The following is a 13,289-nucleotide window of genomic DNA, read 5'->3' as shown; positions in this document are numbered from 1 at the left end:
GGACAGGCGCTTCCTTCGCAGACTAGTTCGCAAACAGATCATATGACCGCGCCCACGCTCATCGTGTGTCCTGAAATGCGGACACTGTTCGTGTCCCCGAACAATTTAAAAGTACATTTTCAGTTAATCCATAATATTTTTCAATAAAATCTCACCATGCCACAAGTCCCACATAGCAATCTTGAGTTTCTATATACCTTTTGAAACTTTCCGATCCTTTTTTTGTGTTTGATCTGTCCGCGCACAGTGCGCATGTCCGCGGACCGCGCACAAACACCCCTATAAAAGACCACGCCCAAGAGCTTATTCCCATTGTGTTTCTGGCTATTCTTCAGAACACAGTGATTTTTGCTGCCACCTGCAGACTACACCATCATCGACATGGCATCCTTGGCTGCTGAACTGCCACTTAGTGCTGCACCTGCTTCAGCACCACCACCACCCCCTCCACCACCACCACCTCCCCAAGGGCCTGAAGAGGGGAACAGGACTGAGGATGTGGAGGAGGAAGAAGAGGATGATGAGGCGTGAGTCTTGGGTGTTTCTGTTATTTACCATTCATGGGAATGTTCCTAAGGCTCGTGCGAACCATGTTACCTGCAATGAGTGCAAAATGATACTCAGTCGCGGGAAGCACGGTAACTACAGCTTTGGGACCACTACTATGAAGCGACACCTGAGGTCATTTCACTCTGGGGCTATTCGCAGGGTTGTACCTTGCGAAGAACGTAGCAGGTTGATTTCCTCTACTTCATCCTCTGTTTCTGATCCTGTCACCACAAGGACCACCTCTGTGGGACAGCGTCTTTCTCAAGCTGCCTCACAGGCCATACAGAATGCTGATGACCCTTACCTTTCGAGGGTCACAGTTGTATGTATGTACTGTGACACAGTACTCTGCAGGGGGGAGCGACTTCGGAGTGCTTTTGAGACTATCGTCTCAGAGCATGAGAAGACCTGCTCACTACCCAAATAAAACCCACTCTACATCTTCCTCTCTCAGCTCGCCCTTTCTTATCCCTGTGGTTGGTGTCCCCCTTTACCCTCCTTTATTCTCCTCTCCTAGTGTGTCCTGTCTGAAAAACCAAAAAAAATAAAAATTACAAAAATCAAAAAAAAAATAAGGCTCTTTTCAGAGCCGCCTTTCCCAGTTAAAACATAGAAGTGAAAATAAATGAAGCAGGGCTCTTTGTATTTTTTAGAAGTCCGCGGACAGTTCGCGAACATTAAAAAAATTGGGTTGCTACTCCATCACAAACATTGTAATTTTCTCTGGAAAGAAGTGGTGGCTCTGAAAAGAGCCTTTGGGTGGTGTTTGTAAGTCAAAAATTGTAAATGCTTAACATCTACTTCAAAATCGTTGTTGTAATTCCAAAAAAGGTCGCAATGCATTTTGTACATTTCTCAGAAAAATCTGATTGCCAGCATAAGTAAGATGGACTCCATCTCTGCGAAAAATGTATGTACTACAAAACATAATATTTTCATTGTGAAAGACATGCCACAATCTCTTAGAAAGCCACAAACAGCCTTATTAACATTGCGCCTTGCTTTTTCCATTTGTGGACCAAATGAAGAAGAACGAAGCCACATTTGTCTCTGCGCAATCCGTGAAAATATCACTTGAGAATTAGGAAACATGTCCATAACCTTCCCCAGTCCTTCTTTCATAGCAAATTGCAAATAAATTCCAGTCACATGTCCTAAACTGTTCCCTCCACAAAGAATTACAATTATGTCTGGATGTTGCTCTGTCTCCAAAGTAGCACAGAGAGGTAGCAAGTCCAACCACTTCATTCCACGGACTCCATGCCAGTGTACTTCCACATGTGGGAATCCAAGATCTACAGCTACTCCACAGCTTTCTGCATGCACCTTCAACCAATGTATCCACGAATCTCCTAAAATCCAAACAATCTGTTTTCTGAAACACACAGCCATAGCTATCTTTTGTTCTCTCAGCAAAAAGAGTATCTGAGAAAATCTCTCCTGGCACAACACACCCACCAAACTTTCCTGACCAATCCCTTTCAGTGCCTTTTCTCATTTGCATGACTTCTGAACCCAAAAATCCCCGGATGTAACTCCTGATGTCCGGGAACTACCGCCATGTCCGCAGACATATCGTAACATGAACAGCCCTTCTACCATTTCCACTACACTCTCTCTGCCATTCCCTCATTGGATGTACCTCAAAAATCACATGACCATGCACCAATCACATTGAAGACCTCTACATCTAACTGCATCATCATAGATCAGCACTGCAAATGTACTCGGAATCTCTCTGAGTACAAGTGTCATATCATTGGCAAGCAGCATCTACCAGAAATACTGTACAAGTCTTCAAGATTTCTACTTGCAGATCCAAGCATATCCATATGCATGAACACAAACTTCAGGTATGCATATTTTCTGTATAGTAGATGACATAGCTCTCAACCATTTTTGTTTTACAGGCGGGTGAAATCACCCGATTTTGTTTTTGGCGGGTGAGACGCCCATTGGAATGAATGGGCGTGCAGGAGGCTTGGCGGGTGAGTCTGCCCTTTAGAAGGCGTGTGACACCCGCCAAAAGCGTGTGAGTTGAGAGCTATGGTAGATGAACACATTTTCAAACAGACTTTTACCTTGTAAAATCTGTAAAATGAATTTACTGTACTTTTTTCAATTTCCTAAAATCAACTATCACTTATACACCTTTATACTTTTTACTTTCTTTATACACACACACTCAAATCATGTTAAACTAACATTTTTTAAATGAAATATATAGACCACATATATTCAAACAAAATTGCATGCAAACACAATCTATGTTTAAACCTTTATAAAAATACTTATACAATTTCATATTTTTTGTTTTTATTTATTTATTTACTTAATTACTTTAAATTAGACATGACATTGAGGCGCTATTACCTGGAACAGTTTACTTACAGAAATAGTGGTATTCACTAATATATTATAAATTTCACAAGACATAGTAAAGATATTTTATCTTTGCTACAGTTAGTCATTCAATACAATTTGTTCATTAAGAAAATATCATATGTACTGAACTGATGCAATGTATCTTATGTAAATAAATTAGTTTAATGGTTTTACAGAAGGCACTGAGGATTTCAATTAAACAAATCAATATCTAAATTAAAAACAGTGCTATATACAAACAAAGTTACTAATTTGAAGCTTTTACAGTTGCAGTGAAGACCAGTTTCCTGAAAAGAAGCAGCCGAATTCGAAGAAGAAAGAAAAACTAAGAAGTTACCTGTTAATTTAAAAAAAAAAGTAAGTAAAATATCACCATAATATTTATATTATTAATCAAATATACTATAACATTAATACGAGCTATTTTGGTTTCTTAAAATAGAGATTTTGTACCATTTTGTCCAAAAATGTCCATGTCTTAAACAGCGATTTACAACCAGAATGGCCCACAAATTTCTATTGTTGGACACACAAATTAGCCAACTGAACCACTACAATTTTCATATTATAGAACAAACAACTGTTTTAATTGTATACATTAGATGTACTATTTGTACTTTTCCACACCACTAGCTTACTTTTTTTTGTCATCTGAACCCCAGTTTAGTAACACATAAATTCAAGAATACCTATCCCTACTAGTTTTAGTTCCCAATGCACAATCACACACCATTACATACATCTTTATCATCTTATCAAACACTCATGCACACAGCACACATACATTCCAGAACACCCCAACCCATATCTTCTTTATTTTTTTCAACAGACCCTAAAGAAAGCCTACCAAAAGACAACTCCGTAGAAAGCAACGCAAAATTAGAGCAAATGAAAATAAAGGTGTCCAACATAAGCATCCATCTCTAGCAGAATTTGTAAAAAAAAGTTGAAACAAAACAGCTAATACAATCATTTAGTGAAACACAAGAAGTTTCAAGTACAACAACTTCGCTTCCTCTATCAAAATGTAAAACAAACCAAAAAACAATTAACAGAAAATCGGCTATCAGTACAGATAAAAATACTTCTTCAAATGTTAATATAGTGCAAAGTAAGCATACCAAGAAAAGTATTTTAGCCAAAATATACCGTCACAAAGTCCTTCAAAATCTTATAAAAACAGGAGAGAAATCAGGTTCAAAGCTTAAAACCTATCCTAGGAAATTAATCTTAGAAGCATTGATGGACAGTGCAATTCTTCTCAAAAGAAATTTATTTATTTTACTGTTAAACAAAATGAAACCACTAACAAAACTAATAACTACATTACAAAAAAGACTTCTCAATAAGCGAAATGTCAACAGAAAGAACTTCTTAAGTATCTGCAGAGGTGAATGGAATCACACTACGGGCACAGAACCATATTTTAATGAAGAAGCGTACAAACAAAAGCAAACAAATACAATTGCCATAAATAGCAGTGGTCGAGGTTATGAAAAAGTGAATAATACCATAATGGAACAAGAAGTACTCCTTACAAAAATATGCCCTGAAAACTTAGAATTACCCCTCCATTCAACTGAATCAGAACGTCTAGTGTACAAATGGCCATGCACGTCAATGTGTAACATTCCCAAACAATGTTTCAAATCTTTACACCAATTCCTCAATAAATATGTAAAAAGCAAAGACAAAATCAAAATTAAATTACTGCAAAATATAGATACCGTGCGCAAGTACACAGGACTACAAGAACATTCATTGGCCTGCATTACAGGACCTACTGGTAAAACCACTTTCCATGATATCAAAAGGATATCAACACATCATTCAACTATAAGAAATCTAGTCTATAAACTGTACTATGCTAAAAGTCCTGCTTTAGCACTAGCAAAGTTAAATAACATCCTTCTACATGGTACAGCAAAAGACCTACTTGAAGAAATTCACTATATCCAGAAAACATATTTTGGAAGTGAAAGCCATTTACAGAATGAAATAGCTTTAAACCAATTAAGCAACAATTCTACACATGGCAACCTTTTGCTAAACACATACAAAAAAGAAATACTAAAATTTAAAAGTACATCAGCTGAAGTACCAAACCATGTATGTGTATGTTGCCGTAGAATTTTTTATAAAAGTAACACAAAAACTGTGGACCTATCATACAAAATAGAAGGCAATGAAGATTCTAAATGGTTTGAATTAGCTCTCTACCTTCTAGCAGAAAACAAATATGAAATAACTGAGCCCTTAATACTTTGCAGTTATTGCACTACAAAACTTGACAACAACCAAACTCCTTCACGTTCTATCAAAAATAATTTGGAATTATACCCAGTACCAAAACCTCTACAACAACTTAATTTGTGATGTCATCTTTGATGTCCTGGGTGTTAGTGTTAGCAGTGCACGGTGGCGGCGCGAGTTATGGTTGCTTATCTTACCATAACTGCTGAATTTCAGGGGTTTTTCGGTTTTACTTTGAACCATAACGTCCCTTTAACAAAGTTTTTTCACTGAATTTCCTAGGTTTTTAGTAGCGCAACTTAACCATAACGTCCCTTTGACAAAGTTTTTTTTACTGAATTTCATAGGTTTTTAGTAGCGCAACTTAACCATAACGTCCCTTTAACAAAGTTTTTTTACTGAATATATATATATATATATATATATATATATATATATATATATATATATATATATATATATATAAAAATACAAATACATTTATTCAAGGCCTTTGAATTTCAACACACAGACATTATCAAAATTAATACTTTTAAACCGATACAATCCTACTACAATGCATATATACAAGACCAATTGGCCTAAAAGAGTTAACCACACAGAATGGGTCCACAATTTACAAGGGAAGGAAGCACAAAGTGCGAAATATCTTTTGGCAGTTCTGCAATGTTAAATCCCTAACTGAAAGGCAGTTCAGTGCTTATGTTGAGAGGAGCCTAGTGCTGAAATGTACTTTCAGGTGCTGGTGCACGCGATAGTGCAGAAGGGCGAAACGGGGGTCTCTTGTGGGGTCTGTAGAAGCTCAGGAAGGTGGGTGAGGTGATGCAGAATAAATTCCCACTATTCGTGGAGGGTCTCCTCAAAAGGGCAGAACAGGTTCTAGGAGTTGGGAATGGTTTGATAGCTCAGGCTATCTGTGGAAAGGAGAGTGGCTCTCAGGGGACACTCATATGTACAAGTAGGTGGATGTGCTAGGGGCCACCAGTAAGGGTTGCAAGTTCTCACCGAAGAATGGCGCACTCCAGACCAAACTTTGTCAGTCGAGTCCGCAGTTGTGCGGCTCTGTCGCTTTCAGCAGGCAAATTTACAGTGATGATTCCCAAATAGGAAGGTGGTGATTTCTCCACTCCTGGTGGATGGATCAGGCCAGTTTCACTAGAGCAGGCTTCGTGCATAGCGGAGCACAGAAGCAAGGCACCTGCGATGTTCTTCACCATGGTTGGGCGACACGGTACCCATGTGTACTCAGGTTCGGGGGCTGTCTCTTTACTTCAGACCTGGGAATGCCAATTGTACGAAATTCAGTTTGAGAGTGCACTGAACACAGAGCTGGCAAAGCACTAAGTTTGAAGCATCTCCTCAAAACGCTGGCAGTGTCAGAGCAAAGGTCCTGCGCAAGCTGGTCAGCCCACTGGTTGGGCCAGGGACACTTCCGAGAAAGCTTACTTGTGGGGTTTGATGAAGGTGCCTAAAATAGTTGGTCCCAACCATACTAATGGGTCGAAGCATTTTCGCAGACCTTATAGTTCGATCAGATGCAGAAAAGTCCAGCGGGACAACAGGGGCTCAGGGTGCCAAACCTTCCAGCGGGTCACCAGCGGTTCTTTGACTCAGCTTCTTAGTTTCAGGATGCTTGGATCCTATCCTAGATAAAGTGAGAACTCAAGAGATCGACCTGGTATGGGTGTTGGAGCCTTCTCTTATCCAAAATGTCCTTTGTACCAAAACAAGGAGGACCCAATGGGAGATCTGCTCACATACGGACACACCAGATGTGGACCAATCAAGGACCACAGTGGTCCCAGTCATTCACAGCACACCAGACTCTCTGGCACCCATGATGTGGATTGCAACTAGACAGTCCAGCCCACATCCTGGGGGCACACACACAAGGCATGCAGAAGCCTGTGAAAGCTTGCCATTTCATGGGAGAATGCATGCCCAAATAAGGACTGACCCAGGTCGGCTCGACCTGGGGAAGTTGAAGGGGCAAGATGGCCAAAGGACAGGACAAAGAACCTAGTGGCATGGCTTTTTTGAGCCAGGCCACCTTTCAGTGCCAACCGCGGTAAATGCGGTTTGCATAGCAAGAAAGCATTAAAAATACATGAAAAGATAAACTGCCACCAGCCCTGTCCAAGGCACATCTGCACTTCTCCTAAAACATCCTTTGAGGGTGTCTAGGGCCTTTGGAAATGACAGGAAGTCCCAAATGCACTGTACTGTAAGGTACATTGTGCACTTCCAACATGTTGCAGAAAAGTTGCAACATTGGAAAGGACTAAGGGAAACAAAGTCTCCCAGTAATGACTGTCTTTAAGGGAATGTCACTTTCCTTATAATAAAGTGAGTGAAAAGCCCAGGGGATTGCAGCTGTAGGTAGTGCTCCAGTGGCATAAGCAGACTAAGGTGTAACAACAGCAGAAAAATGTTGTGGGGGTATACAACTGATGTGAAAACTTCACGTAAATGGGAATCTTTCCTAACAGCCAGGCTTTGTGGGCCTTTCTGAATGCCAGCGTTTTTGATCCTTTGCAGTTTCCTTAGCAGGGATGCTGATGCACCTAGCTAAAGGCAGTTTGCATAGTATAAGTGGGAGAGGATGATGGAGATTATGGCTGAGATCGATGAACATATGTGAGGTATGGCAAGAGATGCCTGAGGATGAGTAGGTGGAAGCAACAGGTTCTGGATATGGAACTGATGTGTTGGGAGATGGCAAAATCCACGTCAACATGCATCCAAGGTTTTTCACTGAGGCTGTGTTTGCTGGTGGGGGGGCCTAGAAAGTAAGGCCAGGGGATAGGTTGGGGAAGGAGCAATGTTTCCTGCAGACTAGGATTTCTGTTTTCCCAGGTTTGAGGATGAGGGTGTTGGTCTTCAACCAGTGGTCAATATCCAAGAGGCATGATCAAAGATCTGGCCAGGTGGAGCCCCGGTTATTTGGGGATTTTAAGTATGCTCTGGGTTTTGTCTGTGTAGTTGTAGCAGGTGAGATTGTGGGAGCAGATGAGTGTGGGTTCAAAAATATATTGATGAGGACGGGAGATAGAGATGCTCCCAGTAGGACCCCTTTCGGTACTGGGTGGGTTGCAGAGGTGAAAGGGTGGAGGAGCATGATTGAGGGCAGTGTCTTTCATTCGTAAAGAGTGTAGCCTATGTAGGAGAATGGTGTGGTCAATGGTATTAAAGGCAGCAGAGAGGTCGAAGAGAGTGATTACAGAGCATCCTTCATCATTGCTGTTCTTTTTAGGTCAACCCAAATGGACAGTAGGGAGGACTCCATTCCTCGGAGGGGTCTGAAGCCAGATTGGGCAGGGTCAAGCAGATGGTTAGCTTTAGTAAAGTGGCTGGGTTGCTTGTATTCTGTGTGGGCCATTCGTTTTTCCATGAAGTGAGTGTTCGAAATGGACCGGTTGTTCTGGAGAAGAAGTGGGTCAAGATTAGGTTATTTGAGGATGGGTTTGATGTAGGAGGTTTTTAAGACTTCCGTAAAGATTCACAGTGTCAGGTAGTGGTTATGGATTGAGGGTGCGATACTGCTTCCACATGTTGAGGTTAGGATTTTTTTAAGAAAGTAGGGCGGGCAAGAGTCCTCAGGGGCATCGGGAAGGTGCAGCATTGTGCTAGGAGTGAGGGGAATTCCTGGTGTGAGATGAGGAGAAGAGTCCAAGGTTTGCATCAGGTGGGGGTGTCTGGTCGGGGAATGGGAAGTGGACGGGGAACAGGCGGGGGCATTATTTTTAATGGTGGTTGCCACAATCTTGTGCATCTCTTACAGTGGACGAATGTCACCAAAACATTTTCATGCAGTACAGCAACAATCCTGGACAAAGAAACACTTTTAAAGGCACACAAGCTGGGAAATTGATACGTTCTCATTTGCACACAATTGTTTATAATTGAAGTAAACTAAGTTAATACGCAAATGATTTAATTTTTAATGGTAAATGCACAGCACATACTTGTGCCTAATTAGTTCAAACTAAGTTAATGAGAAACTGATGTAATATTAAGTGTTAAAACACATCACCCAAAAGAGCAACACTCTTTATTATCATAAGCTTTGAACTCACGCAGAGAGCATGTTGTAAAATAGAAAGATTGAGGGATTAGATAGTGTGTGAAGTATGACACTAAATTGCGCACTTTTTAAATTGCTTTGTATTTTGCAATATATAAGTTAACATGACATATGTTTCTGAATCTCTTTTACATGTAGTTTATAAAAAAAAACACAAATAGCCCACTGAAAACCATCTGATTCTCATGCAGAAACCTCATCACCGCAGCTAAATTATTCTGCAACAAATCAAACATAGAAGAAGTAGAAGGAACCAATACTGAACAGAACCCTTTGTAAGTATTTTAAACACTTCATCCTTTCATCCTTCTACTACCAGAACCATCAACATTCATTTTTTTCTGAAAGCTCAAACAACTTCAACAATTTCTTCACTGTCAAAATATACACATATTCCTAACCAACAATGCCAAGTTAAACACCAATGTCCTCCTCCTCAAACAAATAAAGTAGCACCCCAGATGATCTATATTCAAAACGATCAAACTTGCACTTGCCAACACCTGTGCTGCCCTGTAGGCCACCACTAATGAAGATGACATGGACCAAGTCTTCCTCATGAGATCCTCAATGATAAGGCACCTACTGCCTTCCTCAATATCATCAATGCTTCTCTCACCAAAGTAACATTCCCCAAAACAATTACAGTAAGACACATGCTTCCCCTGTTAAAGTAACTCATACTCGACCCACACCGCTTAACTAATTACAGACTATCATCCACCTGCCATTAATTGTAAAGATAGACAAAAAACTGTTGGCAGGCAATTGCAAAAAAGGATAATTAAAAACAAACTCCTCCACAATGATTAAACTGGCAACGGACCACAATCTAGTACAGAAAACACCATCTTATCATTAGTCATGGCCTTAATATCATCACCAACAATGATCCCTATTTACTAATACTAATTGGTATTTTGGCAGCATACTTTGACAAATTTAATAAACATTGTTTCACCCTGCCTGGGATTCGGTGACGCCATCCCACAATGGTTCCCCTTTCACATGACATCAGTTTATTCATTGAGTATCAGCAGAACCAAACCGCAGCCATGACCCGTGAAGCTGCCTGAGGATCGATCCTTTATCCATCATCGTCAGACTGTGCAGCAATTAAGAAAAAACTTCACCAATCTTGGAATCAAGATCCAACATCAAACTGACAACCCACAACGGTATCTTAAGAACAGATCAATCATCAATGTACAACAAATCAAACACAGGCTCATTGTCATATGCGCCTAGATTCAAAATGCCTTGCTAAAACTGAACAAATCAAACAAAGAATTCATCCACCTTAACAACAGCACAAGGTAAACACAAACACAGAAATGAACTCAGTTCAGATATATGCCTCTTATGCTCATGCCCAGAGTCTTTGGGTGCACTGCAGTTCGAGCAAATATTTCTGGATGCTTTCATTTTTATTTGTCTGTTTTTGCACATCCAACATTAAGTTCTTGTAGAATTGCAATGCCCACCTTCCAATGTTCGAATGCCTATCTTCTAGATCATATATTCTTTTATTAGTAATGTTGTTTGGTCAAATAAATCGACCATTCAAATATACATCCAATTAAAATTCATTATAACTTTTGCAAACATAAAATGACAGCACACAAAAGAAAAATATCAATGTACAAACGCAAAAAAAAATGTAACAGAAAAAAACAGATTCTGCATTGAACCAAATTAATTGTTATAAAATTGCTGTTTAGCAATTCACGTCCTTTTTAATAAACCAATTTTATCTAAATGGTTCACGACCTCTATAATTAACATGGCTTCATGCCTATCCCAAAAGACCATTGTAGAGAGCCACTGTGTTTTATGTACAAAACGCAAAGGATATTTCACAGTTTCATGTAAAGCTGAATAGACTATCATAACGTGCTTTAATGATTGAATCATTTTAATTCTGAGCAGAGCGACATGGTACATCACTTCCAACTGGCCACGAATTGAGAGAGCCTCATTTGTGTGCACTAAATTTAGAGGGGCTCTTAAAAATTGCAACAGCCAAAGTCATTGGGAAATCTGGCTAAGTATTTAGGCAATGTTCCAACGGGCTTGTCAACTTTGGAAAACGAACAATACAGGCTTGAGCTATGCATTTTGTATTACGTGGCGGACCAGTCCGTGTGCCAAATAGATTTTTGTACCCACACAGCATTCTCAAGTAGATCATTCAGCATCTGACCACATTGGCTCAACACGGTTTCTGCCATATCCCCACATTTTGCAAGAGGCAATACCTTACTGCACAACATTGCCACTTTTATGTCTACATATAAAGACTGTTCCATAGGGGACATTATCTTCCTATACAATAGCAGAATCCTCCAATCCAGCCAGGCTTTAAGCAAAGTGAGGCCAAGCTCAAAGCACAAAGCAGCCATTCTGAGACCTGGAAGGAGCTTGAGTACCTTCTTCCAGAGTCACCCATCCAATCGAACCCACTCTTATTCGAGAGCCTGGACTTCAATCTCCATACCGTAAAGAACAGCCAGAATCACCTTGGCTTTATAAAAGTCAGTTTAGCAGAGAATCTACACAATTTAAACAGGATTTTACACATGTGACAGGCAAATTGATCAATCTTACTCTGAAGGTTAGTGAGAATTGTAATATTATTTGGTTGAACAGTAATTTCTAAAGCCAACATAGGTGACCCTTCTGCCAGGAATTGCTTCTGCTGAATCTCAGTACCACCTATAAGAACACTGACTTCCCATTATTTTTGTGAAGTAGATGATGTGCGATTTTTCCACATTTAAGATGAGGTCATTGGCTGTAGCATACATTGCCATGGCATTCAAAAGCTGCTTGAGGTCTATTGGTGTTAAATCCAATTATCGGTATAGGCCAACTAGCAAAACCTTTCCCCCACCAAGTTCCAGAGTGACAACTGCTGCCTTCCTCAGAACATCCACAATATCCTCTAGATACAAATTAAATAGGCATGGTGCCAAGATACCACCCAGCCTGCCCTGCCCATCCAATCTGATCTGTACTGATGTCTTATCATGTATGTGTTTGATAATAGCTAACAAAGGCAATCCACACTGTTTCAATTTCTTTCATAACAGGCCTTGATAGATGGTGTCAACGACGTGTGAAAAATATCCAGCACAAAGGGGTGAGTTACCTTTGAACCAAGCATGGGTACAGAGACATTCTAACATCAAGTCATTCAAACTCGTACACATTGCTTTTTGGAATCCAGTTTGATTTTTATGCAGCACCGCTGATATTTGTTCCCAAGTTTCCAGTTCTTTTAAGACAAGGGCCACAAACATCTTGCTAATAACATCAAGAATGGTGATCGGCCTATAGTTGGTCACCCCTCTTGTAGATAGGAACAATGATGGATAGCCTCCTTGATGGGGGTGTTTGCCTGTTTTCAGGGATGTTCATAAAAATTAGGAATAATAGATGAGATGAGAGCACCTTGTCCATCTTTAGGATTTGGTTAGTTAGGCAATGTGTCCCAGCAGCCCTGGAATTCAATTACTTAATGAGTAATTCAATATCTGTCAAATCAAATTTTAACTCCCACTTTAAACTTTCATAGTTGTCTATTTCTTCTCTGCCTAGTGATCTATAGATATCCTCAAAAGGCCCCTTCCAACAACTTTTTGCCACAGGGTTACGTTGCAAAGATATTTGGTATTTTCCAACTGATTTACTTAGACCATAAATTGCATGCATTTTTAAAGGCCAGTGCAACTAGCATTTACTCCCCCTTCCTTTTGTACCAATAAACAACAATGTGATCTTAACCAATCCTAACATCCCTGCAACAGCAATTTTCTTTTCCTGGACATAAGCTGAGTTAAGTCCACATTTTTCAGGAGGCATAAGTTCCTGCTTAATGCCCTCTTACTTTCCCACACTGCATGGTAAAACAAGGGACATGGCTTGCACTTACAGCTCACTCTAGACTGCCTCGATTGAACCTGATAGCACAGAAATTGAGTACAACTGAGAACCTCACAAACTACTCCCTGTTCCG

The sequence above is a fragment of the Ambystoma mexicanum genome, chromosome 6p (assembly GCF_040938575.1).
Source record: "Ambystoma mexicanum isolate Mex_15411 chromosome 6p, UKY_AmexF1_1, whole genome shotgun sequence".
Taxonomy (NCBI): Eukaryota; Metazoa; Chordata; class Amphibia; order Caudata; family Ambystomatidae; genus Ambystoma; species Ambystoma mexicanum.
This window is presented reverse-complemented; position numbering follows the sequence as displayed.